Source organism: Phyllobates terribilis, unplaced genomic scaffold (genome assembly GCF_046119375.1).
Source record: "Phyllobates terribilis strain yellow unplaced genomic scaffold, ASM4611937v1 Scaffold_108__1_contigs__length_5656254, whole genome shotgun sequence".
Classification (NCBI taxonomy): domain Eukaryota; kingdom Metazoa; phylum Chordata; class Amphibia; order Anura; family Dendrobatidae; genus Phyllobates; species Phyllobates terribilis.
In genome coordinates, this window is record NW_027362868.1 from 2,368,525 (window position 1) to 2,391,966 (window position 23,442).

The window sequence follows — 23,442 nt, forward strand, 5'->3', positions numbered from 1 at the left end:
CAGACATTGTACAAATTCAAAGACAATGGTCTGGATGTAGGTAATGATATATTGAGTCTTAAAGGAGAAATTTCAAAGTGGTTGGAACAAAAAGGAAAAGAACTGATTTTTCGTTCAAAGGTAAAACACGTAGAAGAGGATGAGACTTGTTCCAGGTATTTTTTTAAGAAAAACAAACAGGCGAAAACAATAATTGATAACATAGATGGAGATAATAATATCAACGTTATATTGGATAAGGTAAATGTCTATTTTAATGATCTTTTTAATGTAAAAACTATAGACCATGATTTAATACACACTTTCCTGGGGGAGATCAAGTCCACCCTAGATGCTGATGCCCAAAGTTTTTTATCCCAACCTCTATGTGAGGAAGAGATTTTAGAAACCATGAAGAGTTTTAAAAATGGTAAAGTGCCGGGCCCTGATGGTATCCCCATAGAGTTTTATATAAGTTTTTATGATATTTTAAAAGATGATTTGTTTAATTTGTTTTCCGAAGTTTTTAATAATAAGGTTTTACTCAACTCATGGAAGAAAGGTGAGGTATCACTACTATACAAAAAAGGTGACAAAACGGATCTTAAAAACTGGAGGCCGATAACTCTTTTAAATAGTGATTACAAAATTATGGCTAAGATCTGTGCAAATCGGTTGAAAAAGGTGATACATAAAGTAATTCATGCAAATCAGGTATGCGGGGTACCTGGGCGTAGTATCTGGGACAATTTAAACCTGGTGAAAGATTGTATTGAAGATGTAAAAACCAGAAAGACAAAGATGTCAATCCTAGCGGTGGATTTTGAGAAAGCTTTTGACCGCGTGTCTCATTTTTATCTTTTTAAAGTTTTAGAAAAAATGGGCATTCCGGGTGGGTTTTTATTGTCTCTTAAAGCTTTTTATAATGATTGTACGAGTAAGATTTTAGTTAATGGTTTTAAAACAAAAGAGGTAGTTTTAAAATCAGGGGTGAAGCAGGGTTGCCCTTTGTCCCCCCTGCTTTTTATATGTGCTATAGAACCCCTTTTATGTACAATACGCCGTGATAAGCAAATATGTGGAGTACCCTTACCCGGAGGGAATGGTCTACAAGTTAAAGTTGTAAGCTATATGGATGATGTAGCAGTGTTTGGATGTGATGTACCTTCAATACAAAAAACGATAAGCCAAATTCAGTCTTTTTGTACAGTTTCCGGTTTTAAAATTAATCTTACTAAATGTAATATTTTAAATGTCGGGGGAATGAGTTTACATGATGTACCAATTGCAGTTACAGATTCCATTACTATTTTAGGTGTTTCTTTTAATGAATCTAATAATGGTTTTAATAGCTGGGATGCGGCAGCACAGAAAATTAATCAGAAAATCTGCATGTGGAATATGAGAAAGCTGTCAATGGAAGGTAAAGTTCTGATTGTAAAAATGGTGATATTACCTATCCTGTTATATCTTAGTTTGGTGTTCCCCCCTCCTACAAATTTGTTGAAACGAATTACAAAAGTATGTTTTACCTTTTTTTGGGGCTCAAAAATGGAGAAACTCAAAAGAGAAACTGTGACAAAGCCAAACGTTAAAGGTGGGAAAGATTTCCCTGTTTTAGATAAGTTTCTTTTAATACATTTTTTCTGTTTCTGTTTTAAAACCCTTTTTAAAGATAATTACCTTTCCTATTTTATGCGTTTTAACACTGGTTTTCTCATGAGAAGGTTTGGTTGGTTTGAAACGGTTTTATCCTTTCCTTATGCTTTTAACCTACCTGCACATTATGAGATTTTAAAGAAAATTATTCTTGATTTTAATTTGAATAAGAAACAGACAGGGGATCTATGTAACAGCAAGACACTACTCAAACAAATTAGTACTGATGTGACGTTGTGTGATATTGAACGTTATGATGATGACAAAACTGTACACATATGGAAAATGATTAACGCCCCTTATCTTTTTAATGTACAGAAAGACATGTCTTGGAGCTGCGCACACCACTGTCTTCCTTGCCGGGCATTCCAGTACAGAAGAGGTTTTGTGAGGTCTGCCATCTGCCCAAGAGAAGGTTGTCAAGAAGAAGAGACAGTGAAGCATCTTTTATGGACTTGTGCTTTTGCTAAAGAGTTCTGGAGAAGATTAATCCCCCTGCTGGAGAAAATGGTGGACCTCAAGGACTTTAATTTTGCATCAGTGTTATATGGTCTTCTGGAATGCCCAACAATGGACCAAAAAATAATGGCGTGGAAGACAGTGAATTGTGCCAAGATAGCGCTCTGGAATGCTAGAAATATTGCTGTTTTTAAACATGAAATGTTACCAGTAGATGATGTTTTAGCCTTTTGTAAAAGTGAAATGTACATATACTATTTATTGGACAGGAAAAAGAATGTAACGTTGGCAGGCAAATGGCTTTTTAACCTATGGAATATTTGAAGTCTTGTAAAATTTGCTGTGATGGAATTTTTATTTTTCTTTGAAGTCCCGAAAGTGTAATGTGGATGTAATGGTTTTATTTCTGTAATTTGTTAAATTTTAAATAAACGGTTTTTATCCCCATGTGGGGGATAGCCAAATTAAAAAAAAATCTGTTCTTATCAGTTTAATATCTGATACGTCCCCTATCTGGGGACCATATATTAAATGGATTTTTAGAACAGGGAGATGGAAAAAGAGCTTGCTCTGTCCACTCCACGCATTGACCTGGTATTGCAGTATCTCCAGGACCGGTGCACCCCTTCTTTAATGCAGTTTCTAAAATCAGAAAGAATTGAATTCAATGCTTTTTGTTCATTTTGCTTGTTTGTCGGATTTTGGGATGGACTCTTTGGCTTTGCTTTTCTTCTCCTCATTGGATTTTTCATGTTAAAAGTTGCAGAAGCCAGATGACAAGCTCATTTTGGTTCAACTTCAGCAACTGTGCATTGCATTGCCATGTAATGTAATGTAATGCAATGCTATCTATCTAGCTCTCCCTCTATACTTCCTTTTGGATAAACAGACATATTAGGCAAGCATTTTGGAGCTTTCACCTAAATAACTACAGGTGGTGAGATAAGCTGCACAATATAATTGACCTTTCAGTATATTGTTGCACACACACCATCTATTTAGCAAATGCCCTTGTTATCAACAGCAGCCTTTTAAACTCACCTGAGCTAACAGGTATGTGAGCTGGTTACTCTGCTGCGCTTAAAATTTCTTTTTTGGTTTGCTACAATGCCTTTTCTGAAACGTTGTCTCCCTCTGCTGGAACACTGACTTCTTTCATTTAATGCCTGCAGACTATAAAAGAGAAACCAACCCAAAAAGTTTGGTTGATTAGTCTGTGGCATTCTTTTAAACTGTTGCTTATGGCGGTCTCTGTGAGCTTCTCAGTGACATTCAGCCATCCAGGTATCCCGCCTGCAGTAGACGGAATGTGGCAATGGAACGCTGGCTGCGCGTGTCATAATAGGCACTGAGCCTTTATATACCTGCGCACAGCAGCAGCCACCTTCAGTCTGCTGCTGGACAGCCAGCAGCAGCAGCAGCAGGAGAGGTAATTAATCAGCAACCCTCCTGCTAAGGGTAGACAGCTGCTCGTTCCACCCCCCCCCCCCCGCCTTAATTTGTTCTCCTCCCTTCCAACGGTGTTGAGGCGGGTGGGAACAGCCGGGGGTTGAGGGTACTGTGCTAAAAGAGGTGGAGTTATGCAGATCTAAAACGCATGGATTGCAGCAGCAGCAAGCCGAAAAGTGCAGGCATGTGAGGGATCTAGAGGTTGACAGCATGTCTTCTTAACGGGAGTCCAGGTGGCCATCTCCACAAATGGACTTTTCAGAATCCTTGGGTGGCACCGTAGTCGGAAACCAATTCTGGTTATCGCTTCTCGGCCTTTTGGCTAAGATTGGGTGTGGTGTTTAGGCATTGCATCTGGTCTTGGCTGATAGGTGTTTGGGGTACCCGGCTCCTTGGCCTGGGGGGATCGTCCCACCTTACGGTGGGGCTTCACCCCCCTGCTGCTATTAGGGAGCTGGCTTAGTCCCCTTACAACGTGTTGCGATCCCTTAAAAAGGCTCACGCCTTTTTTCTTTTCTTCTGTAGTTGGTACGCTTTCGTGGAAGGATGCCTGCTACAATTTCTTTTGCATCGGGAGAGCCCCGGATGAGGAACACAATCCGTATCGAGGTCTTGGAAAGTTTCAGAGAGCAGAAAGGTATCCGCTTCGTCTGCAATACCATCCTCCTTGGGATCCTGGAGTTCGACAGAGATGACATCTTTTGCTTCCAGGACAATGAACTCAAAGGTATTTATACCATCACTTTTAAGAACCAAGGATGCTGCCAACAGTTGGTCCAGAAGGTGAACGAGCATGGTTGGAGAGATGAGATGGATGGCCTGGTGTTTTCCCTGCTTTTCGTCCATGAGGAGGTACAAATAACAACGTATTTTCCCAACCCTTTTGTGGAGAGGCAGGACATCCAAACCTGTTTGAGCCGTCACTGTGATGAGGTGAGATACATTGGGCCTGTGAAGAACTCTGTTGGCTTCTGGGGTGGGAAGCGGAGGTTTCTTGTGCGGTTGCGGAAGGATCCCCAGGGCTATGGAGGAACACATCACCCCCCCTCTACTATCACTATCGGGAAAAGTCGGGGGTATTTATTTTATGCTGGCATGCCTATGTACTGTCGAAATTGTGGGAAAATGGGGCATGTCCAGAGCAATTGTGCAGAGTCCAAGGCATTCCGTTGTAATAACTGTGGTCTACTAGGACATTTATTTAAGGATTGCCCCCATAAGGATTCTTGCAACCTTTGTGGCGTGGACGGCCATATATTTCGGGAGTGCCCACTGAAGACCAAGACCCGAACATATGCGGAAGCTGCTGGAGGACCTATGCCACGGGAAGGACCAGTTCGTGTTCCGGAGACCAGTAAAGGACCTGAGCCTCGTCCTTCTGTTTCCACAACAGAGGAGGTGGCGGAGAAGGTCAAGGGCGCGAGGAAGGAGACGGAGAGGATGGAGCAGGAGTCGGGTCTCCCCCGTGGAGAGCCTCCTGTGGCGAAGTCCCAGAAAAAGGGCGGAGGGCGGACCACCCAAAGACCGGAGCAGAGGGACTCTCCCGTCAGGGAGAAGACCACTGCGTCGATGGTCCCTGGTGTGTTGGAGCAGGGCGCCCCCAATGAGTTGGCGGTGGGGGGCTCTGTGTCGAAGACCCCAGACATACCTAGGGACTCGTGCCAGCAGACCACGGTTCTTTGTCCAGCAGGTGGCAATGATGGTGAGGTTTTCATGTCTGACCTGGAGAGTCTTCAGGAAGTGAGAGGCCACACAGCAATAGCGGAGGATGACTGCACGAGCGACGTGATTGAGACGTGTGGCAAAAAGTTGAGAGCGGACGATCCTCCGGCATTTAATCCAGACTCGCCTGATGTGTGCCTTGCCAGGGACGATATATGGCAACCCGGTTCCTCCGGGTATCCGATATCCGGTTCGGACCCCCAGAATATTCTCTGCTTCTCCTCAACACTCGAGAGCTTGACGGGGTCTGCAGGGGATATAATGGATGACTCCCCTCCCCCATGACACAAATGCCATCTATTAAGTGTCTCTCACTCAATGTGAGATCTTTAAAGAGCCCTGTCCGCAGGGCTGCTCTCTTTGATTTTTTCAAAACATTAGACTTTGATATTTGTTTCCTACAGGAATGCGGTCTGCAACACGGACTATGGTATAATGAGCTAAAGAAAGACTGGAAACTAGGGCCCTCCATTTGGTCCGGCTCTAATGAGAATAAATCAGCTGGTGTGGGTCTGCTCTGCCGAGGTAATGCTTTTATAATCTCCTCTGTCACTGAGATTGTGCCCGGCAGAGCTATATTAGTACATTTATGTTTTAATAATTTTAACTTTCGTGTTATAAATGTGTATGCCCCTCCAGATAAACAAGAGCGGATACAATTGTTTGAGATTTTACCGTTGTTCTGTGTAGGGTCATCTCCTCTTTTGGTAGCTGGGGACTTTAATTGCCTCAGTGTAAATGAGCGCCGAGGAGGAGGTGACCCAATCCGTAAATTAGATAAATCATGTTTTTTATTAAGTAATTGGCAGACAGATTTTAAGTTGCGCGATGCCTGGAGGTCGCTATCGCCGACGGACCCGGGATTTACGTGGTCCGGTCGGGGAGTGACCTCCAGGATCGATTTTATCTTTATATCTGAAACTTTTAGCCCTGTATATTTTGTTTTAATTCCTAATTTATTTTCTGACCATAACATATTAAAATTAGAGATAGAATACCAGGGGGAACTAAAGGTGAATAGAGGGTTGTGGCGCCTGGGGGTACACCTATTGGAAGACCCCCTGGTAAGGTCAGATTTTATCAAAAAGTACCAACAATGGAGGCAGCTCAAACCCCCATATTTTAAAATGCTGTCCTGGTGGGAAGGGATTAAAGACAAGATCCAACATTTTTTTATCAGGGCTGGGAAGAGGAAGGCGAGGCAGAAGAAGCAGGGCTATGCAAATTTGAATACTAGACTGCAGACTCTCCTTAAATTCAAAGAGATAGGCTTAGAGGTGCATGATGATATTGTAAGCCTTAAAAATGAGATACAGTCATACCTTGAACAAAAAGGGAAGGAAATAATATTTAATTCTAAGGTGCAATTTTTAGAAGAAGGGGAAAAGTGTACACGTTTCTTTTTCAAAAAAGTGGTGGAGAGGAAAGAAACGATTACCTGCCTAGATGGAGATAGCACAATACAAGGTATGAAGAGGGTAGCTTTTAATTTTTATAGAAACCTTTTTAGCAAAAAAAGTGTTAATAATGTGTTTTTACAAGATGCTCTTAATGTCCTGGATTTTAGGCTAAATTCTGCAGATCAGGGGTTTTTAACAAAAGATATTACTTTAGAAGAACTTTTTAGTGTTTTTAAAAGTTTTTCAAGAGGGAAAGCCCCAGGAGCTGATGGCCTTCCTGTGGAATTTTATTTATCCTTTTGGGATATTTTAAAAGAGAATCTTTTAGCACTTTTTAAAGAGGTTTTTTTGTGTGATAAGTTACCCAAGTCATGGAGGAGGGGGATAGTGTCCTTAATATACAAGAAGAAGGGCGCTCGGGACGACCTCAAAAATTGGAGACCTATCACCCTCCTTAACATGGATTACAAGGCTTTAGCTTAGATTATTGCATGTCGTTTTAAAACTGTTATTAATGTGTTAATACAACCCGAACAAGTATGTGGTGTACCAGGGAGGAGTATTACAGAGACCCTAAATGCGATCAGAGACGTAATATGGTACAGTAAAGACAGGGATCAAGGGCTGGCCCTGTTGGCGCTAGACTTCGAGAAAGCGTTTGACAGGGTTTCTCATGAATATCTTTTTAAAGTTTTAAAACAAATGGCAATCCCAGACTGGTTTTTATCTCGCATTAAGAGTTTATATAATAATATGTTTTCACAAATCTCTGTCAATGGTTTTTTAACTGATTTTATCCCACTGGAATCCGGAGTGAAGCAGGGATGTCCATTATCCCCAATTCTGTTTATTTGCGCTATGGAACCCCTTTTATGCATGATCCGGAAAGACAAGGTAGTCCGGGGGGTTCCTGTCCCAGGAGGGGGAGGGGCTCAGGTTAAAGTGCTTGGATATATGGATGACGTGACGGCTATTTGCACTGATCCTGCTTCACTCCGGAGAGTAGTATTGTGCACCAATCTTTTTAGTCAAGCTTCTGGTTTTAAAATGAATTTTAATAAAACTGAGTGTTTGATTATGGGTGCCTGGGATAGAAATGACTTACCGACTGTTAATGTGAAATATGACAATGTGAAAATTTTAGGGGTTGTATTTGATGCAAATAATGATGGGCTTGTGAGTTGGGGAGAGGTTCAAGATAAAATGGCAAAGAAACTTTCCTTTTGGACCCTGAGGAATCTTTCGATCGAAGGGAAAGTCCTTGTTATTAAATCTGTTTTATTACCTATGATTTTATATATTGCCATGGTGTATCCTCCCTCTGACTTAATGCTAAAAAAACTAACTCGTTGTATTTTTATGTTTATATGGGGCTCTAAAATGGAAAAGCTTAAACGATCAGAAATGTATAAGAGAAAGCAGAATGGAGGAAAAGATGTTCCCGATCTTCGCCTGTTTTTATATGTAAATTTTTTCTGTTTTTGTTTTAAAGCTTTTAAGTCTGATAGTACTTTTGGCCTGTTTTTAAAATACACGTGTGGTTTTATCTTTAAGAGATGGTTTAGGCCATCCTTATCAGCGCCTGTTTTGTTGTGTCCACCAAAGCACCTTATTATTTTAGAAAAAGTTGCAAAGACTCATAATTTAAAAGACCTTGGAGCTGACATCCTTCTGGACCGGAAGAAGCTATTTGTCCATTTGAGGAGAGAAGAAGAGACATCCCCAGTTTGCAACTACTCATGGAACAGATCCAAACGTGTGTGGAGGAATGTCTTCGGGAAGTTCCTCGCCAATGTCCATAAAGACCTTGCCTGGATGTCCGTCCACCAGTGCCTCCCAACCAGAGAATTCCAACACCGGAGAGGCCTGGTGGCACGGGCAAAATGCCCAAGAGACTCTTGCCATTGTGATGAGACCGTTATGCACCTTTTTTGGAACTGCACCTTTGCACAAGAACTCTGGGGGAAATTTGGGATTCTTTTAAAGTGGGTTTGCGGTTTAAAGGACTTTTATTATGAATATGTTTTATACGGACTTTTTAATTGCCCTACTGCATACCAATCTGAAATCTGCTGGTGTATAATAAACTGTGCCAAGAATGCAATTTGGAAAGCAAGGAATATTTTATTGTTTAATCGTGATTTTATTTCTGTGCTTGATTGTATTAAACTGGCTTTTAGTGAAATGTATGTTTATTATTTAAAAAATGTAAAAGATATGGGCAAGAAGGAAGCGAACCGTAGATGGTGCTTTTATATGTGGAATTCTATTTTATATTGATTATTGTCTGTAATGTATAATTGTCAAATGTTTTTATGGGTTTTTTTGTACTTGAAAGGTTTCGCATTGATTGTCTTGTAATCTGACTTATGTACAATAAAATTATGTTGAAACCTTATCTGTTCTTATCAGTTTAATATCTGATACGTCCCCTATCTGGGGACCATATATTAAATGGATTTTTAGAACAGGGAGATGGAAAAAGAGCTTGCTCTGTCCACTCCACGCATTGACCTGGTATTGCAGTATCTCCAGGACCGGTGCACCCCTTCTTTAATGCAGTTTCTAAAATCAGAAAGAATTGAATTCAATGCTTTTTGTTCATTTTGCTTGTTTGTCGGATTTTGGGATGGACTCTTTGGCTTTGCTTTTCTTCTCCTCATTGGATTTTTCATGTTAAAAGTTGCAGAAGCCAGATGACAAGCTCATTTTGGTTCAACTTCAGCAACTGTGCATTGCATTGCCATGTAATGTAATGTAATGCAATGCTATCTATCTAGCTCTCCCTCTATACTTCCTTTTGGATAAACAGACATATTAGGCAAGCATTTTGGAGCTTTCACCTAAATAACTACAGGTGGTGAGATAAGCTGCACAATATAATTGACCTTTCAGTATATTGTTGCACACACACCATCTATTTAGCAAATGCCCTTGTTATCAACAGCAGCCTTTTAAACTCACCTGAGCTAACAGGTATGTGAGCTGGTTACTCTGCTGCGCTTAAAATTTCTTTTTTGGTTTGCTACAATGCCTTTTCTGAAACGTTGTCTCCCTCTGCTGGAACACTGACTTCTTTCATTTAATGCCTGCAGACTATAAAAGAGAAACCAACCCAAAAAGTTTGGTTGATTAGTCTGTGGCATTCTTTTAAACTGTTGCTTATGGCGGTCTCTGTGAGCTTCTCAGTGACATTCAGCCATCCAGGTATCCCGCCTGCAGTAGACGGAATGTGGCAATGGAACGCTGGCTGCGCGTGTCATAATAGGCTCTGAGCCTTTATATACCTGCGCACAGCAGCAGCCACCTTCAGTCTGCTGCTGGACAGCCAGCAGCAGCAGCAGCAGGAGAGGTAATTAATCAGCAACCCTCCTGCTAAGGGTAGGCAGCTGCTCGTTCCACCCCCCCCCCCGCCTTAATTGGTTCTCCTCCCTTCCAACGGTGTTGAGGCAGGTGGGAACAGCCGGGGGTTGAGGGTACTGTGCTAAAAGAGGTGGAGTTATGCAGATCTAAAACGCGTGGATTGCAGCAGCAGCAAGCCGAAAAGTGCAGGCATGTGAGGGATCTAGAGGTTGACAGCATGTCTTCTTAACGGGAGTCCAGGTGGCCATCTCCACAAATGGACTTTTCAGAATCCTTGGGTGGCACCGTAGTCGGAAACCAATTCTGGTTATCGCTTCTCGGCCTTTTGGCTAAGATCAAGTGTAGTATCTGTTCTTATCAGTTTAATATCTGATACGTCCCCTATCTGGGGACCATATATTAAATGGATTTTTAGAACAGGGAGATGGAAAAAGAGCTTGCTCTGTCCACTCCACGCATTGACCTGGTATTGCAGTATCTCCAGGACCGGTGCACCCCTTCTTTAATGCAGTTTCTAAAATCAGAAAGAATTGAATTCAATGCTTTTTGTTCATTTTGCTTGTTTGTCGGATTTTGGGATGGACTCTTTGGCTTTGCTTTTCTTCTCCTCATTGGATTTTTCATGTTAAAAGTTGCAGAAGCCAGATGACAAGCTCATTTTGGTTCAACTTCAGCAACTGTGCATTGCATTGCCATGTAATGTAATGTAATGCAATGCTATCTATCTAGCTCTCCCTCTATACTTCCTTTTGGATAAACAGACATATTAGGCAAGCATTTTGGAACTTTCACCTAAATAACTACAGGTGGTGAGATAAGCTGCACAATATAATTGACCTTTCAGTATATTGTTGCACACACACCATCTATTTAGCAAATGCCCTTGTTATCAACAGCAGCCTTTTAAACTCACCTGAGCTAACAGGTATGTGAGCTGGATACTCTGCTGCGCTTAAAATTTCTTTTTTGGTTTGCTACAATGCCTTTTCTGAAACGTTGTCTCCCTCTGCTGGAACACTGACTTCTTTCATTTAATGCCTGCAGACTATAAAAGAGAAACCAACCCAAAAAGTTTGGTTGATTAGTCTGTGGCATTCTTTTAAACTGTTGCTTATGGCGGTCTCTGTGAGCTTCTCAGTGACATTCAGCCATCCAGGTATCCCGCCTGCAGTAGACGGAATGTGGCAATGGAACGCTGGCTGCGCGTGTCATAATAGGCTCTGAGCCTTTATATACCTGCGCACAGCAGCAGCCACCTTCAGTCTGCTGCTGGACAGCCAGCAGCAGCAGCAGCAGGAGAGGTAATTAATCAGCAACCCTCCTGCTAAGGGTAGACAGCTGCTCGTTCCACCCCCCCCCCGCCTTAATTGGTTCTCCTCCCTTCCAACGGTGTTGAGGCGGGTGGGAACAGCCGGGGGTTGAGGGTACTGTGCTAAAAGAGGTGGAGTTATGCAGATCTAAAACGCGTGGATTGCAGCAGCAGCAAGCCGAAAAGTGAAGGCATGTGAGGGATCTAGAGGTTGACAGCATGTCTTCTTAACGGGAGTCCAGGTGGCCATCTCCACAAATGGACTTTTCAGAATCCTTGGGTGGCACCGTAGTCGGAAACCAATTCTGGTTATCGCTTCTCGGCCTTTTGGCTAAGATCAAGTGTAGTATCTGTTCTTATCAGTTTAATATCTGATACGTCCCCTATCTGGGGACCATATATTAAATGGATTTTTAGAACAGGGAGATGGAAAAAGAGCTTGCTCTGTCCACTCCACGCATTGACCTGGTATTGCAGTATCTCCAGGACCGGTGCACCCCTTCTTTAATGCAGTTTCTAAAATCAGAAAGAATTGAATTCAATGCTTTTTGTTCATTTTGCTTGTTTGTCGGATTTTGGGATGGACTCTTTGGCTTTGCTTTTCTTCTCCTCATTGGATTTTTCATGTTAAAAGTTGCAGAAGCCAGATGACAAGCTCATTTTGGTTCAACTTCAGCAACTGTGCATTGCATTGCCATGTAATGTAATGTAATGCAATGCTATCTATCTAGCTCTCCCTCTATACTTCCTTTTGGATAAACAGACATATTAGGCAAGCATTTTGGAGCTTTCACCTAAATAACTACAGGTGGTGAGATAAGCTGCACAATATAATTGACCTTTCAGTATATTGTTGCACACACACCATCTATTTAGCAAATGCCCTTGTTATCAACAGCAGCCTTTTAAACTCACCTGAGCTAACAGGTATGTGAGCTGGTTACTCTGCTGCGCTTAAAATTTCTTTTTTGGTTTGCTACAATGCCTTTTCTGAAACGTTGTCTCCCTCTGCTGGAACACTGACTTCTTTCATTTAATGCCTGCAGACTATAAAAGAGAAACCAACCCAAAAAGTTTGGTTGATTAGTCTGTGGCATTCTTTTAAACTGTTGCTTATGGCGGTCTCTGTGAGCTTCTCAGTGACATTCAGCCATCCAGGTATCCCGCCTGCAGTAGACGGAATGTGGCAATGGAACGCTGGCTGCGCGTGTCATAATAGGCTCTGAGCCTTTATATACCTGCGCACAGCAGCAGCCACCTTCAGTCTGCTGCTGGACAGCCAGCAGCAGCAGCAGCAGGAGAGGTAATTAATCAGCAACCCTCCTGCTAAGGGTAGACAGCTGCTCGTTCCACCCCCCCCCCCCGCCTTAATTGGTTCTCCTCCCTTCCAACGGTGTTGAGGCGGGTGGGAACAGCCGGGGGTTGAGGGTACTGTGCTAAAAGAGGTGGAGTTATGCAGATCTAAAACGCGTGGATTGCAGCAGCAGCAAGCCGAAAAGTGCAGGCATGTGAGGGATCTAGAGGTTGACAGCATGTCTTCTTAACGGGAGTCCAGGTGGCCATCTCCACAAATGGACTTTTCAGAATCCTTGGGTGGCACCGTAGTCGGAAACCAATTCTGGTTATCGCTTCTCGGCCTTTTGGCTAAGATCAAGTGTAGTATCTGTTCTTATCAGTTTAATATCTGATACGTCCCCTATCTGGGGACCATATATTAAATGGATTTTTAGAACAGGGAGATGGAAAAAGAGCTTGCTCTGTCCACTCCACGCATTGACCTGGTATTGCAGTATCTCCAGGACCGGTGCACCCCTTCTTTAATGCAGTTTCTAAAATCAGAAAGAATTGAATTCAATGCTTTTTGTTCATTTTGCTTGTTTGTCGGATTTTGGGATGGACTCTTTGGCTTTGCTTTTCTTCTCCTCATTGGATTTTTCATGTTAAAAGTTGCAGAAGCCAGATGACAAGCTCATTTTGGTTCAACTTCAGCAACTGTGCATTGCATTGCCATGTAATGTAATGTAATGCAATGCTATCTACCTAGCTCTCCCTCTATACTTCCATTTGGATAAACAGACATATTAGGCAAGCATTTTGGAGCTTTCACCTAAATAACTACAGGTGGTGAGATAAGCTGCACAATATAATTGACCTTTCAGTATATTGTTGCACACACACCATCTATTTAGCAAATGCCCTTGTTATCAACAGCAGCCTTTTAAACTCACCTGAGCTAACAGGTATGTGAGCTGGTTACTCTGCTGCGCTTAAAATTTCTTTTTTGGTTTGCTACAATGCCTTTTCTGAAACGTTGTCTCCCTCTGCTGGAACACTGACTTCTTTCATTTAATGCCTGCAGACTATAAAAGAGAAACCAACCCAAAAAGTTTGGTTGATTAGTCTGTGGCATTCTTTTAAACTGTTGCTTATGGCGGTCTCTGTGAGCTTCTCAGTGACATTCAGCCATCCAGGTATCCCGCCTGCAGTAGACGGAATGTGGCAATGGAACGCTGGCTGCGCGTGTCATAATAGGCTCTGAGCCTTTATATACCTGCGCACAGCAGCAGCCACCTTCAGTCTGCTGCTGGACAGCCAGCAGCAGCAGCAGGAGAGGTAATTAATCAGCAACCCTCCTGCTAAGGGTAGACAGCTGCTCGTTCCACCCCCCCCCCCGCCTTAATTGGTTCTCCTCCCTTCCAACGGTGTTGAGGCGGGTGGGAACAGCCGGGGGTTGAGGGTACTGTGCTAAAAGAGGTGGAGTTATGCAGATCTAAAACGCGTGGATTGCAGCAGCAGCAAGCCGAAAAGTGCAGGCATGTGAGGGATCTAGAGGTTGACAGCATGTCTTCTTAACGGGAGTCCAGGTGGCCATCTCCACAAATGGACTTTTCAGAATCCTTGGGTGGCACCGTAGTCGGAAACCAATTCTGGTTATCGCTTCTCGGCCTTTTGGCTAAGATCAAGTGTAGTATCAGTTCTTATCAGTTTAATATCTGATACGTCCCCTATCTAGGGACCATATATTAAATGGATTTTTAGAACAGGGAGATGGAAAAAGAGCTTGCTCTGTCCACTCCACGCATTGACCTGGTATTGTAGTATCTCCAGGACCGGTGCACCCCTTCTTTAATGCAGTTTCTAAAATCAGAAAGAATTGAATTCAATGCTTTTTGTTCATTTTGCTTGTTTGTCGGATTTTGGGATGGACTCTTTGGCTTTGCTTTTCTTCTCCTCATTGGATTTTTCAAGTTAAAAGTTGCAGAAGCCAGATGACAAGCTTATTTTGGTTCAACTTCAGCAACTGTGCATTGCATTGCCATGTAATGTAATGTAATGCAATGCTATCTATCTAGCTCTCCCTCTATACTTCCTTTTGGATAAACAGACATATTAGGCAAGCATTTTGGAGCTTTCACCTAAATAACTACAGGTGGTGAGATAAGCTGCACAATATAATTGACCTTTCAGTATATTGTTGCACACACACCATCTATTTAGCAAATGCCCTTGTTATCAACAGCAGCCTTTTAAACTCACCTGAGCTAACAGGTATGTGAGCTGGTTACTCTGCTGCGCTTAAAATTTCTTTTTTGGTTTGCTACAATGCCTTTTCTGAAACGTTGTCTCCCTCTGCTGGAACACTGACTTCTTTCATTTAATGCCTGCAGACTATAAAAGAGAAACCAACCCAAAAAGTTTGGTTGATTAGTCTGTGGCATTCTTTTAAACTGTTGCTTATGGCGGTCTCTGTGAGCTTCTCAGTGACATTCAGCCATCCAGGTATCCCGCCTGCAGTAGACGGAATGTGGCAATGGAACGCTGGCTGCGCCTGTCATAATAGGCTCTGAGCCTTTATATACCTGCGCACAGCAGCAGCCACCTTCAGTCTGCTGCTGGACAGCCAGCAGCAGCAGCAGCAGGAGAGGTAATTAATCAGCAACCCTCCTGCTAAGGGTAGACAGCTGCTTGTTCCACCCCCCCCCCCGCCTTAATTGGTTCTCCTCCCTTCCAACGGTGTTGAGGCGGGTGGGAACAGCCGGGGGTTGAGGGTACTGTGCTAAAAGAGGTGGAGTTATGCAGATCTAAAACGCGTGGATTGCAGCAGCAGCAAGCCGAAAAGTGCAGGCATGTGAGGGATCTAGAGGTTGACAGCATGTCTTCTTAACGGGAGTCCAGGTGGCCATCTCCACAAATGGACTTTTCAGAATCCTTGGGTGGCACCGTAGTCGGAAACCAATTCTGGTTATCGCTTCTCGGCCTTTTGGCTAAGATCAAGTGTAGTATCTGTTCTTATCAGTTTAATATCTGATACGTCCCCTATCTGGGGACCATATATTAAATGGATTTTTAGAACAGGGAGATGGAAAAAGAGCTTGCTCTGTCCACTCCACGCATTGACCTGGTATTGCAGTATCTCCAGGACCGGTGCACCCCTTCTTTAATGCAGTTTCTAAAATCAGAAAGAATTGAATTCAATGCTTTTTGTTCATTTTGCTTGTTTGTCGGATTTTGGGATGGACTCTTTGGCTTTGCTTTTCTTCTCCTCATTGGATTTTTCATGTTAAAAGTTGCAGAAGCCAGATGACAAGCTCATTTTGGTTCAACTTCAGCAACTGTGCATTGCATTGCCATGTAATGTAATGTAATGCAATGCTATCTATCTAGCTCTCCCTCTATACTTCCTTTTGGATAAACAGACATATTAGGCAAGCATTTTGGAGCTTTCACCTAAATAACTACAGGTGGTGAGATAAGCTGCACAATATAATTGACCTTTCAGTATATTGTTGCACACACACCATCTATTTAGCAAATGCCCTTGTTATCAACAGCAGCCTTTTAAACTCACCTGAGCTAACAGGTATGTGAGCTGGATACTCTGCTGCGCTTAAAATTTCTTTTTTGGTTTGCTACAATGCCTTTTCTGAAACGTTGTCTCCCTCTGCTGGAACACTGACTTCTTTCATTTAATGCCTGCAGACTATAAAAGAGAAACCAACCCAAAAAGTTTGGTTGATTAGTCTGTGGCATTCTTTTAAACTGTTGCTTATGGCGGTCTCTGTGAGCTTCTCAGTGACATTCAGCCATCCAGGTATCCCGCCTGCAGTAGACGGAATGTGGCAATGGAACGCTGGCTGCGCGTGTCATAATAGGCTCTGAGCCTTTATATACCTGCGCACAGCAGCAGCCACCTTCAGTCTGCTGCTGGACAGCCAGCAGCAGCAGCAGCAGGAGAGGTAATTAATCAGCAACCCTCCTGCTAAGGGTAGACAGCTGCTCGTTCCACCCCCCCCCCGCCTTAATTGGTTCTCCTCCCTTCCAACGGTGTTGAGGCGGGTGGGAACAGCCGGGGGTTGAGGGTACTGTGCTAAAAGAGGTGGAGTTATGCAGATCTAAAACGCGTGGATTGCAGCAGCAGCAAGCCGAAAAGTGAAGGCATGTGAGGGATCTAGAGGTTGACAGCATGTCTTCTTAACGGGAGTCCAGGTGGCCATCTCCACAAATGGACTTTTCAGAATCCTTGGGTGGCACCGTAGTCGGAAACCAATTCTGGTTATCGCTTCTCGGCCTTTTGGCTAAGATCAAGTGTAGTATCTGTTCTTATCAGTTTAATATCTGATACGTCCCCTATCTGGGGACCATATATTAAATGGATTTTTAGAACAGGGAGATGGAAAAAGAGCTTGCTCTGTCCACTCCACGCATTGACCTGGTATTGCAGTATCTCCAGGACCGGTGCACCCCTTCTTTAATGCAGTTTCTAAAATCAGAAAGAATTGAATTCAATGCTTTTTGTTCATTTTGCTTGTTTGTCGGATTTTGGGATGGACTCTTTGGCTTTGCTTTTCTTCTCCTCATTGGATTTTTCATGTTAAAAGTTGCAGAAGCCAGATGACAAGCTCATTTTGGTTCAACTTCAGCAACTGTGCATTGCATTGCCATGTAATGTAATGTAATGCAATGCTATCTATCTAGCTCTCCCTCTATACTTCCTTTTGGATAAACAGACATATTAGGCAAGCATTTTGGAGCTTTCACCTAAATAACTACAGGTGGTGAGATAAGCTGCACAATATAATTGACCTTTCAGTATATTGTTGCACACACACCATCTATTTAGCAAATGCCCTTGTTATCAACAGCAGCCTTTTAAACTCACCTGAGCTAACAGGTATGTGAGCTGGTTACTCTGCTGCGCTTAAAATTTCTTTTTTGGTTTGCTACAATGCCTTTTCTGAAACGTTGTCTCCCTCTGCTGGAACACTGACTTCTTTCATTTAATGCCTGCAGACTATAAAAGAGAAACCAACCCAAAAAGTTTGGTTGATTAGTCTGTGGCATTCTTTTAAACTGTTGCTTATGGCGGTCTCTGTGAGCTTCTCAGTGACATTCAGCCATCCAGGTATCCCGCCTGCAGTAGACGGAATGTGGCAATGGAACGCTGGCTGCGCGTGTCATAATAGGCTCTGAGCCTTTATATACCTGCGCACAGCAGCAGCCACCTTCAGTCTGCTGCTGGACAGCCAGCAGCAGCAGCAGCAGGAGAGGTAATTAATCAGCAACCCTCCTGCTAAGGGTAGACAGCTGCTCGTTCCACCCCCCCCCCGCCTTAATTGGTTCTCCTCCCTTCCAACGGTGTTGAGGCAGGTGGGAACAGCCGGGGGTTGAGGGTACTGTGCTAAAAGAGGTGGAGTTATGCAGATCTAAAACGCGTGGATTGCAGCAGCAGCAAGCCGAAAAGTGCAGGCATGTGAGGGATCTAGAGGTTGACAGCATGTCTTCTTAACGGGAGTCCAGGTGGCCATCTCCACAAATGGACTTTTCAGAATCCTTGGGTGGCACCGTAGTCGGAAACCAATTCTGGTTATCGCTTCTCGGCCTTTTGGCTAAGATCAAGTGTAGTATCTGTTCTTATCAGTTTAATATCTGATACGTCCCCTATCTGGGGACCATATATTAAATGGATTTTTAGAACAGGGAGATGGAAAAAGAGCTTGCTCTGTCCACTCCACGCATTGACCTGGTATTGCAGTATCTCCAGGACCGGTGCACCCCTTCTTTAATGCAGTTTCTAAAATCAGAAAGAATTGAATTCAATGCTTTTTGTTCATTTTGCTTGTTTGTCGGATTTTGGGATGGACTCTTTGGCTTTGCTTTTCTTCTCCTCATTGGATTTTTCATGTTAAAAGTTGCAGAAGCCAGATGACAAGCTCATTTTGGTTCAACTTCAGCAACTGTGCATTGCATTGCCATGTAATGTAATGTAATGCAATGCTATCTATCTAGCTCTCCCTCTATACTTCCTTTTGGATAAACAGACATATTAGGCAAGCATTTTGGAGCTTTCACCTAAATAACTACAGGTGGTGAGATAAGCTGCACAATATAATTGACCTTTCAGTATATTGTTGCACACACACCATCTATTTAGCAAATGCCCTTGTTATCAACAGCAGCCTTTTAAACTCACCTGAGCTAACAGGTATGTGAGCTGGATACTCTGCTGCGCTTAAAATTTCTTTTTTGGTTTGCTACAATGCCTTTTCTGAAACGTTGTCTCCCTCTGCTGGAACACTGACTTCTTTCATTTAATGCCTGCAGACTATAAAAGAGAAACCAACCCAAAAAGTTTGGTTGATTAGTCTGTGGCATTCTTTTAAACTGTTGCTTATGGCGGTCTCTGTGAGCTTCTCAGTGACATTCAGCCATCCAGGTATCCCGCCTGCAGTAGACGGAATGTGGCAATGGAACGCTGGCTGCGCGTGTCATAATAGGCTCTGAGCCTTTATATACCTGCGCACAGCAGCAGCCACCTTCAGTCTGCTGCTGGACAGCCAGCAGCAGCAGCAGCAGGAGAGGTAATTAATCAGCAACCCTCCTGCTAAGGGTAGACAGCTGCTCGTTCCACCCCCCCCCCGCCTTAATTGGTTCTCCTCCCTTCCAACGGTGTTGAGGCGGGTGGGAACAGCCGGGGGTTGAGGGTACTGTGCTAAAAGAGGTGGAGTTATGCAGATCTAAAACGCGTGGATTGCAGCAGCAGCAAGCCGAAAAGTGAAGGCATGTGAGGGATCTAGAGGTTGACAGCATGTCTTCTTAACGGGAGTCCAGGTGGCCATCTCCACAAATGGACTTTTCAGAATCCTTGGGTGGCACCGTAGTCGGAAACCAATTCTGGTTATCGCTTCTCGGCCTTTTGGCTAAGATCAAGTGTAGTATCTGTTCTTATCAGTTTAATATCTGATACGTCCCCTATCTGGGGACCATATATTAAATGGATTTTTAGAACAGGGAGATGGAAAAAGAGCTTGCTCTGTCCACTCCACGCATTGACCTGGTATTGCAGTATCTCCAGGACCGGTGCACCCCTTCTTTAATGCAGTTTCTAAAATCAGAAAGAATTGAATTCAATGCTTTTTGTTCATTTTGCTTGTTTGTCGGATTTTGGGATGGACTCTTTGGCTTTGCTTTTCTTCTCCTCATTGGATTTTTCATGTTAAAAGTTGCAGAAGCCAGATGACAAGCTCATTTTGGTTCAACTTCAGCAACTGTGCATTGCATTGCCATGTAATGTAATGTAATGCAATGCTATCTATCTAGCTCTCCCTCTATACTTCCTTTTGGATAAACAGACATATTAGGCAAGCATTTTGGAGCTTTCACCTTAATAACTACAGGTGGTGAGATAAGCTGCACAATATAATTGACCTTTCAGTATATTGTTGCACACACACCATCTATTTAGCAAATGCCCTTGTTATCAACAGCAGCCTTTTAAACTCACCTGAGCTAACAGGTATGTGAGCTGGTTACTCTGCTGCGCTTAAAATTTCTTTTTTGGTTTGCTACAATGCCTTTTCTGAAACGTTGTCTCCCTCTGCTGGAACACTGACTTCTTTCATTTAATGCCTGCAGACTATAAAAGAGAAACCAACCCAAAAAGTTTGGTTGATTAGTCTGTGGCATTCTTTTAAACTGTTGCTTATGGCGGTCTCTGTGAGCTTCTCAGTGACATTCAGCCATCCAGGTATCCCGCCTGCAGTAGACGGAATGTGGCAATGGAACGCTGGCTGCGCGTGTCATAATAGGCTCTGAGCCTTTATATACCTGCGCACAGCAGCAGCCACCTTCAGTCTGCTGCTGGACAGCCAGCAGCAGCAGCAGCAGGAGAGGTAATTAATCAGCAACCCTCCTGCTAAGGGTAGACAGCTGCTCGTTCCACCCCCCCCCCCCGCCTTAATTGGTTCTCCTCCCTTCCAACGGTGTTGAGGCGGGTGGGAACAGCCGGGGGTTGAGGGTACTGTGCTAAAAGAGGTGGAGTTATGCAGATCTAAAACGCGTGGATTGCAGCAGCAGCAAGCCGAAAAGTGCAGGCATGTGAGGGATCTAGAGGTTGACAGCATGTCTTCTTAACGGGAGTCCAGGTGGCCATCTCCACAAATGGACTTTTCAGAATCCTTGGGTGGCACCGTAGTCGGAAACCAATTCTGGTTATCGCTTCTCGGCCTTTTGGCTAAGATCAAGTGTAGTATCTGTTCTTATCAGTTTAATATCTGATACGTCCCCTATCTGGGGACCATATATTAAATGGATTTTTAGAACAGGGAGATGGAAAAAGAGCTTGCTCTGTCCACTCCACGCATTGACCTGGTATTGCAGTATCTCCAGGACCGGTGCACCCCTTCTTTAATGCAGTTTCTAAAATCAGAAAGAATTGAATTCAATGCTTTTTGTTCATTTTGCTTGTTTGTCGGATTTTGGGATGGACTCTTTGGCTTTGCTTTTCTTCTCCTCATTGGATTTTTCATGTTAAAAGTTGCAGAAGCCAGATGACAAGCTCATTTTGGTTCAACTTCAGCAACTGTGCATTGCATTGCCATGTAATGTAATGTAATGCAATGCTATCTATCTAGCTCTCCCTCTATACTTCCTTTTGGATAAACAGACATATTAGGCAAGCATTTTGGAGCTTTCACCTAAATAACTACAGGTGGTGAGATAAGCTGCACAATATAATTGACCTTTCAGTATATTGTTGCACACACACCATCTATTTAGCAAATGCCCTTGTTATCAACAGCAGCCTTTTAAACTCACCTGAGCTAACAGGTATGTGAGCTGGATACTCTGCTGCGCTTAAAATTTCTTTTTTGGTTTGCTACAATGCCTTTTCTGAAACGTTGTCTCCCTCTGCTGGAACACTGACTTCTTTCATTTAATGCCTGCAGACTATAAAAGAGAAACCAACCCAAAAAGTTTGGTTGATTAGTCTGTGGCATTCTTTTAAACTGTTGCTTATGGCGGTCTCTGTGAGCTTCTCAGTGACATTCAGCCATCCAGGTATCCCGCCTGCAGTAGACGGAATGTGGCAATGGAACGCTGGCTGCGCGTGTCATAATAGGCTCTGAGCCTTTATATACCTGCGCACAGCAGCAGCCACCTTCAGTCTGCTGCTGGACAGCCAGCAGCAGCAGCAGCAGGAGAGGTAATTAATCAGCAACCCTCCTGCTAAGGGTAGACAGCTGCTCGTTCCACCCCCCCCCCGCCTTAATTGGTTCTCCTCCCTTCCAACGGTGTTGAGGCGGGTGGGAACAGCCGGGGGTTGAGGGTACTGTGCTAAAAGAGGTGGAGTTATGCAGATCTAAAACGCGTGGATTGCAGCAGCAGCAAGCCGAAAAGTGAAGGCATGTGAGGGATCTAGAGGTTGACAGCATGTCTTCTTAACGGGAGTCCAGGTGGCCATCTCCACAAATGGACTTTTCAGAATCCTTGGGTGGCACCGTAGTCGGAAACCAATTCTGGTTATCGCTTCTCGGCCTTTTGGCTAAGATCAAGTGTAGTATCTGTTCTTATCAGTTTAATATCTGATACGTCCCCTATCTGGGGACCATATATTAAATGGATTTTTAGAACAGGGAGATGGAAAAAGAGCTTGCTCTGTCCACTCCACGCATTGACCTGGTATTGCAGTATCTCCAGGACCGGTGCACCCCTTCTTTAATGCAGTTTCTAAAATCAGAAAGAATTGAATTCAATGCTTTTTGTTCATTTTGCTTGTTTGTCGGATTTTGGGATGGACTCTTTGGCTTTGCTTTTCTTCTCCTCATTGGATTTTTCATGTTAAAAGTTGCAGAAGCCAGATGACAAGCTCATTTTGGTTCAACTTCAGCAACTGTGCATTGCATTGCCATGTAATGTAATGTAATGCAATGCTATCTATCTAGCTCTCCCTCTATACTTCCTTTTGGATAAACAGACATATTAGGCAAGCATTTTGGAGCTTTCACCTTAATAACTACAGGTGGTGAGATAAGCTGCACAATATAATTGACCTTTCAGTATATTGTTGCACACACACCATCTATTTAGCAAATGCCCTTGTTATCAACAGCAGCCTTTTAAACTCACCTGAGCTAACAGGTATGTGAGCTGGTTACTCTGCTGCGCTTAAAATTTCTTTTTTGGTTTGCTACAATGCCTTTTCTGAAACGTTGTCTCCCTCTGCTGGAACACTGACTTCTTTCATTTAATGCCTGCAGACTATAAAAGAGAAACCAACCCAAAAAGTTTGGTTGATTAGTCTGTGGCATTCTTTTAAACTGTTGCTTATGGCGGTCTCTGTGAGCTTCTCAGTGACATTCAGCCATCCAGGTATCCCGCCTGCAGTAGACGGAATGTGGCAATGGAACGCTGGCTGCGCGTGTCATAATAGGCTCTGAGCCTTTATATACCTGCGCACAGCAGCAGCCACCTTCAGTCTGCTGCTGGACAGCCAGCAGCAGCAGCAGCAGGAGAGGTAATTAATCAGCAACCCTCCTGCTAAGGGTAGACAGCTGCTCGTTCCACCCCCCCCCCCCGCCTTAATTGGTTCTCCTCCCTTCCAACGGTGTTGAGGCGGGTGGGAACAGCCGGGGGTTGAGGGTACTGTGCTAAAAGAGGTGGAGTTATGCAGATCTAAAACGCGTGGATTGCAGCAGCAGCAAGCCGAAAAGTGCAGGCATGTGAGGGATCTAGAGGTTGACAGCATGTCTTCTTAACGGGAGTCCAGGTGGCCATCTCCACAAATGGACTTTTCAGAATCCTTGGGTGGCACCGTAGTCGGAA

General features: G+C 43.6%; 12 non-coding genes across 12 annotated transcripts; all 12 read left to right on the forward strand.

Moving 5' to 3' along the window:
* Positions 1–2,528: 2,528 nt before the first annotated feature.
* On the forward strand, positions 2,529–2,725 carry LOC141200856 (U2 spliceosomal RNA). Its single transcript, XR_012272558.1, has one exon. It is a non-coding gene; the product is annotated as a U2 spliceosomal RNA (small nuclear RNA).
* A 6,310-nt stretch (positions 2,726–9,035) lies between these two features.
* On the forward strand, positions 9,036–9,219 carry LOC141200878 (U2 spliceosomal RNA). Its single transcript, XR_012272576.1, has one exon. It is a non-coding gene; the product is annotated as a U2 spliceosomal RNA (small nuclear RNA).
* Positions 9,220–10,340: 1,121 nt separating this feature from the next.
* On the forward strand, positions 10,341–10,531 carry LOC141199607 (U2 spliceosomal RNA). The gene has a single exon (XR_012271356.1). It is a non-coding gene; the product is annotated as a U2 spliceosomal RNA (small nuclear RNA).
* Positions 10,532–11,651: 1,120 nt separating this feature from the next.
* Positions 11,652–11,842, forward strand: LOC141199608 (U2 spliceosomal RNA). The gene has a single exon (XR_012271357.1). It is a non-coding gene; the product is annotated as a U2 spliceosomal RNA (small nuclear RNA).
* Positions 11,843–12,964: 1,122 nt separating this feature from the next.
* Positions 12,965–13,155, forward strand: LOC141199610 (U2 spliceosomal RNA). Its single transcript, XR_012271359.1, has one exon. It is a non-coding gene; the product is annotated as a U2 spliceosomal RNA (small nuclear RNA).
* A 1,118-nt stretch (positions 13,156–14,273) lies between these two features.
* Positions 14,274–14,464, forward strand: LOC141200780 (U2 spliceosomal RNA). Its single transcript, XR_012272490.1, has one exon. It is a non-coding gene; the product is annotated as a U2 spliceosomal RNA (small nuclear RNA).
* A 1,121-nt stretch (positions 14,465–15,585) lies between these two features.
* On the forward strand, positions 15,586–15,776 carry LOC141199611 (U2 spliceosomal RNA). Its single transcript, XR_012271360.1, has one exon. It is a non-coding gene; the product is annotated as a U2 spliceosomal RNA (small nuclear RNA).
* Positions 15,777–16,896: 1,120 nt separating this feature from the next.
* LOC141199612 (U2 spliceosomal RNA) lies at positions 16,897–17,087 on the forward strand. Its single transcript, XR_012271361.1, has one exon. It is a non-coding gene; the product is annotated as a U2 spliceosomal RNA (small nuclear RNA).
* A 1,120-nt stretch (positions 17,088–18,207) lies between these two features.
* Positions 18,208–18,398, forward strand: LOC141199613 (U2 spliceosomal RNA). Its single transcript, XR_012271362.1, has one exon. It is a non-coding gene; the product is annotated as a U2 spliceosomal RNA (small nuclear RNA).
* Positions 18,399–19,518: 1,120 nt separating this feature from the next.
* On the forward strand, positions 19,519–19,709 carry LOC141199614 (U2 spliceosomal RNA). Its single transcript, XR_012271363.1, has one exon. It is a non-coding gene; the product is annotated as a U2 spliceosomal RNA (small nuclear RNA).
* A 1,122-nt stretch (positions 19,710–20,831) lies between these two features.
* Positions 20,832–21,022, forward strand: LOC141199617 (U2 spliceosomal RNA). Its single transcript, XR_012271365.1, has one exon. It is a non-coding gene; the product is annotated as a U2 spliceosomal RNA (small nuclear RNA).
* Positions 21,023–22,142: 1,120 nt separating this feature from the next.
* Positions 22,143–22,333, forward strand: LOC141199618 (U2 spliceosomal RNA). The gene has a single exon (XR_012271366.1). It is a non-coding gene; the product is annotated as a U2 spliceosomal RNA (small nuclear RNA).
* The last annotated feature ends 1,109 nt before the right edge of the window (positions 22,334–23,442 follow it).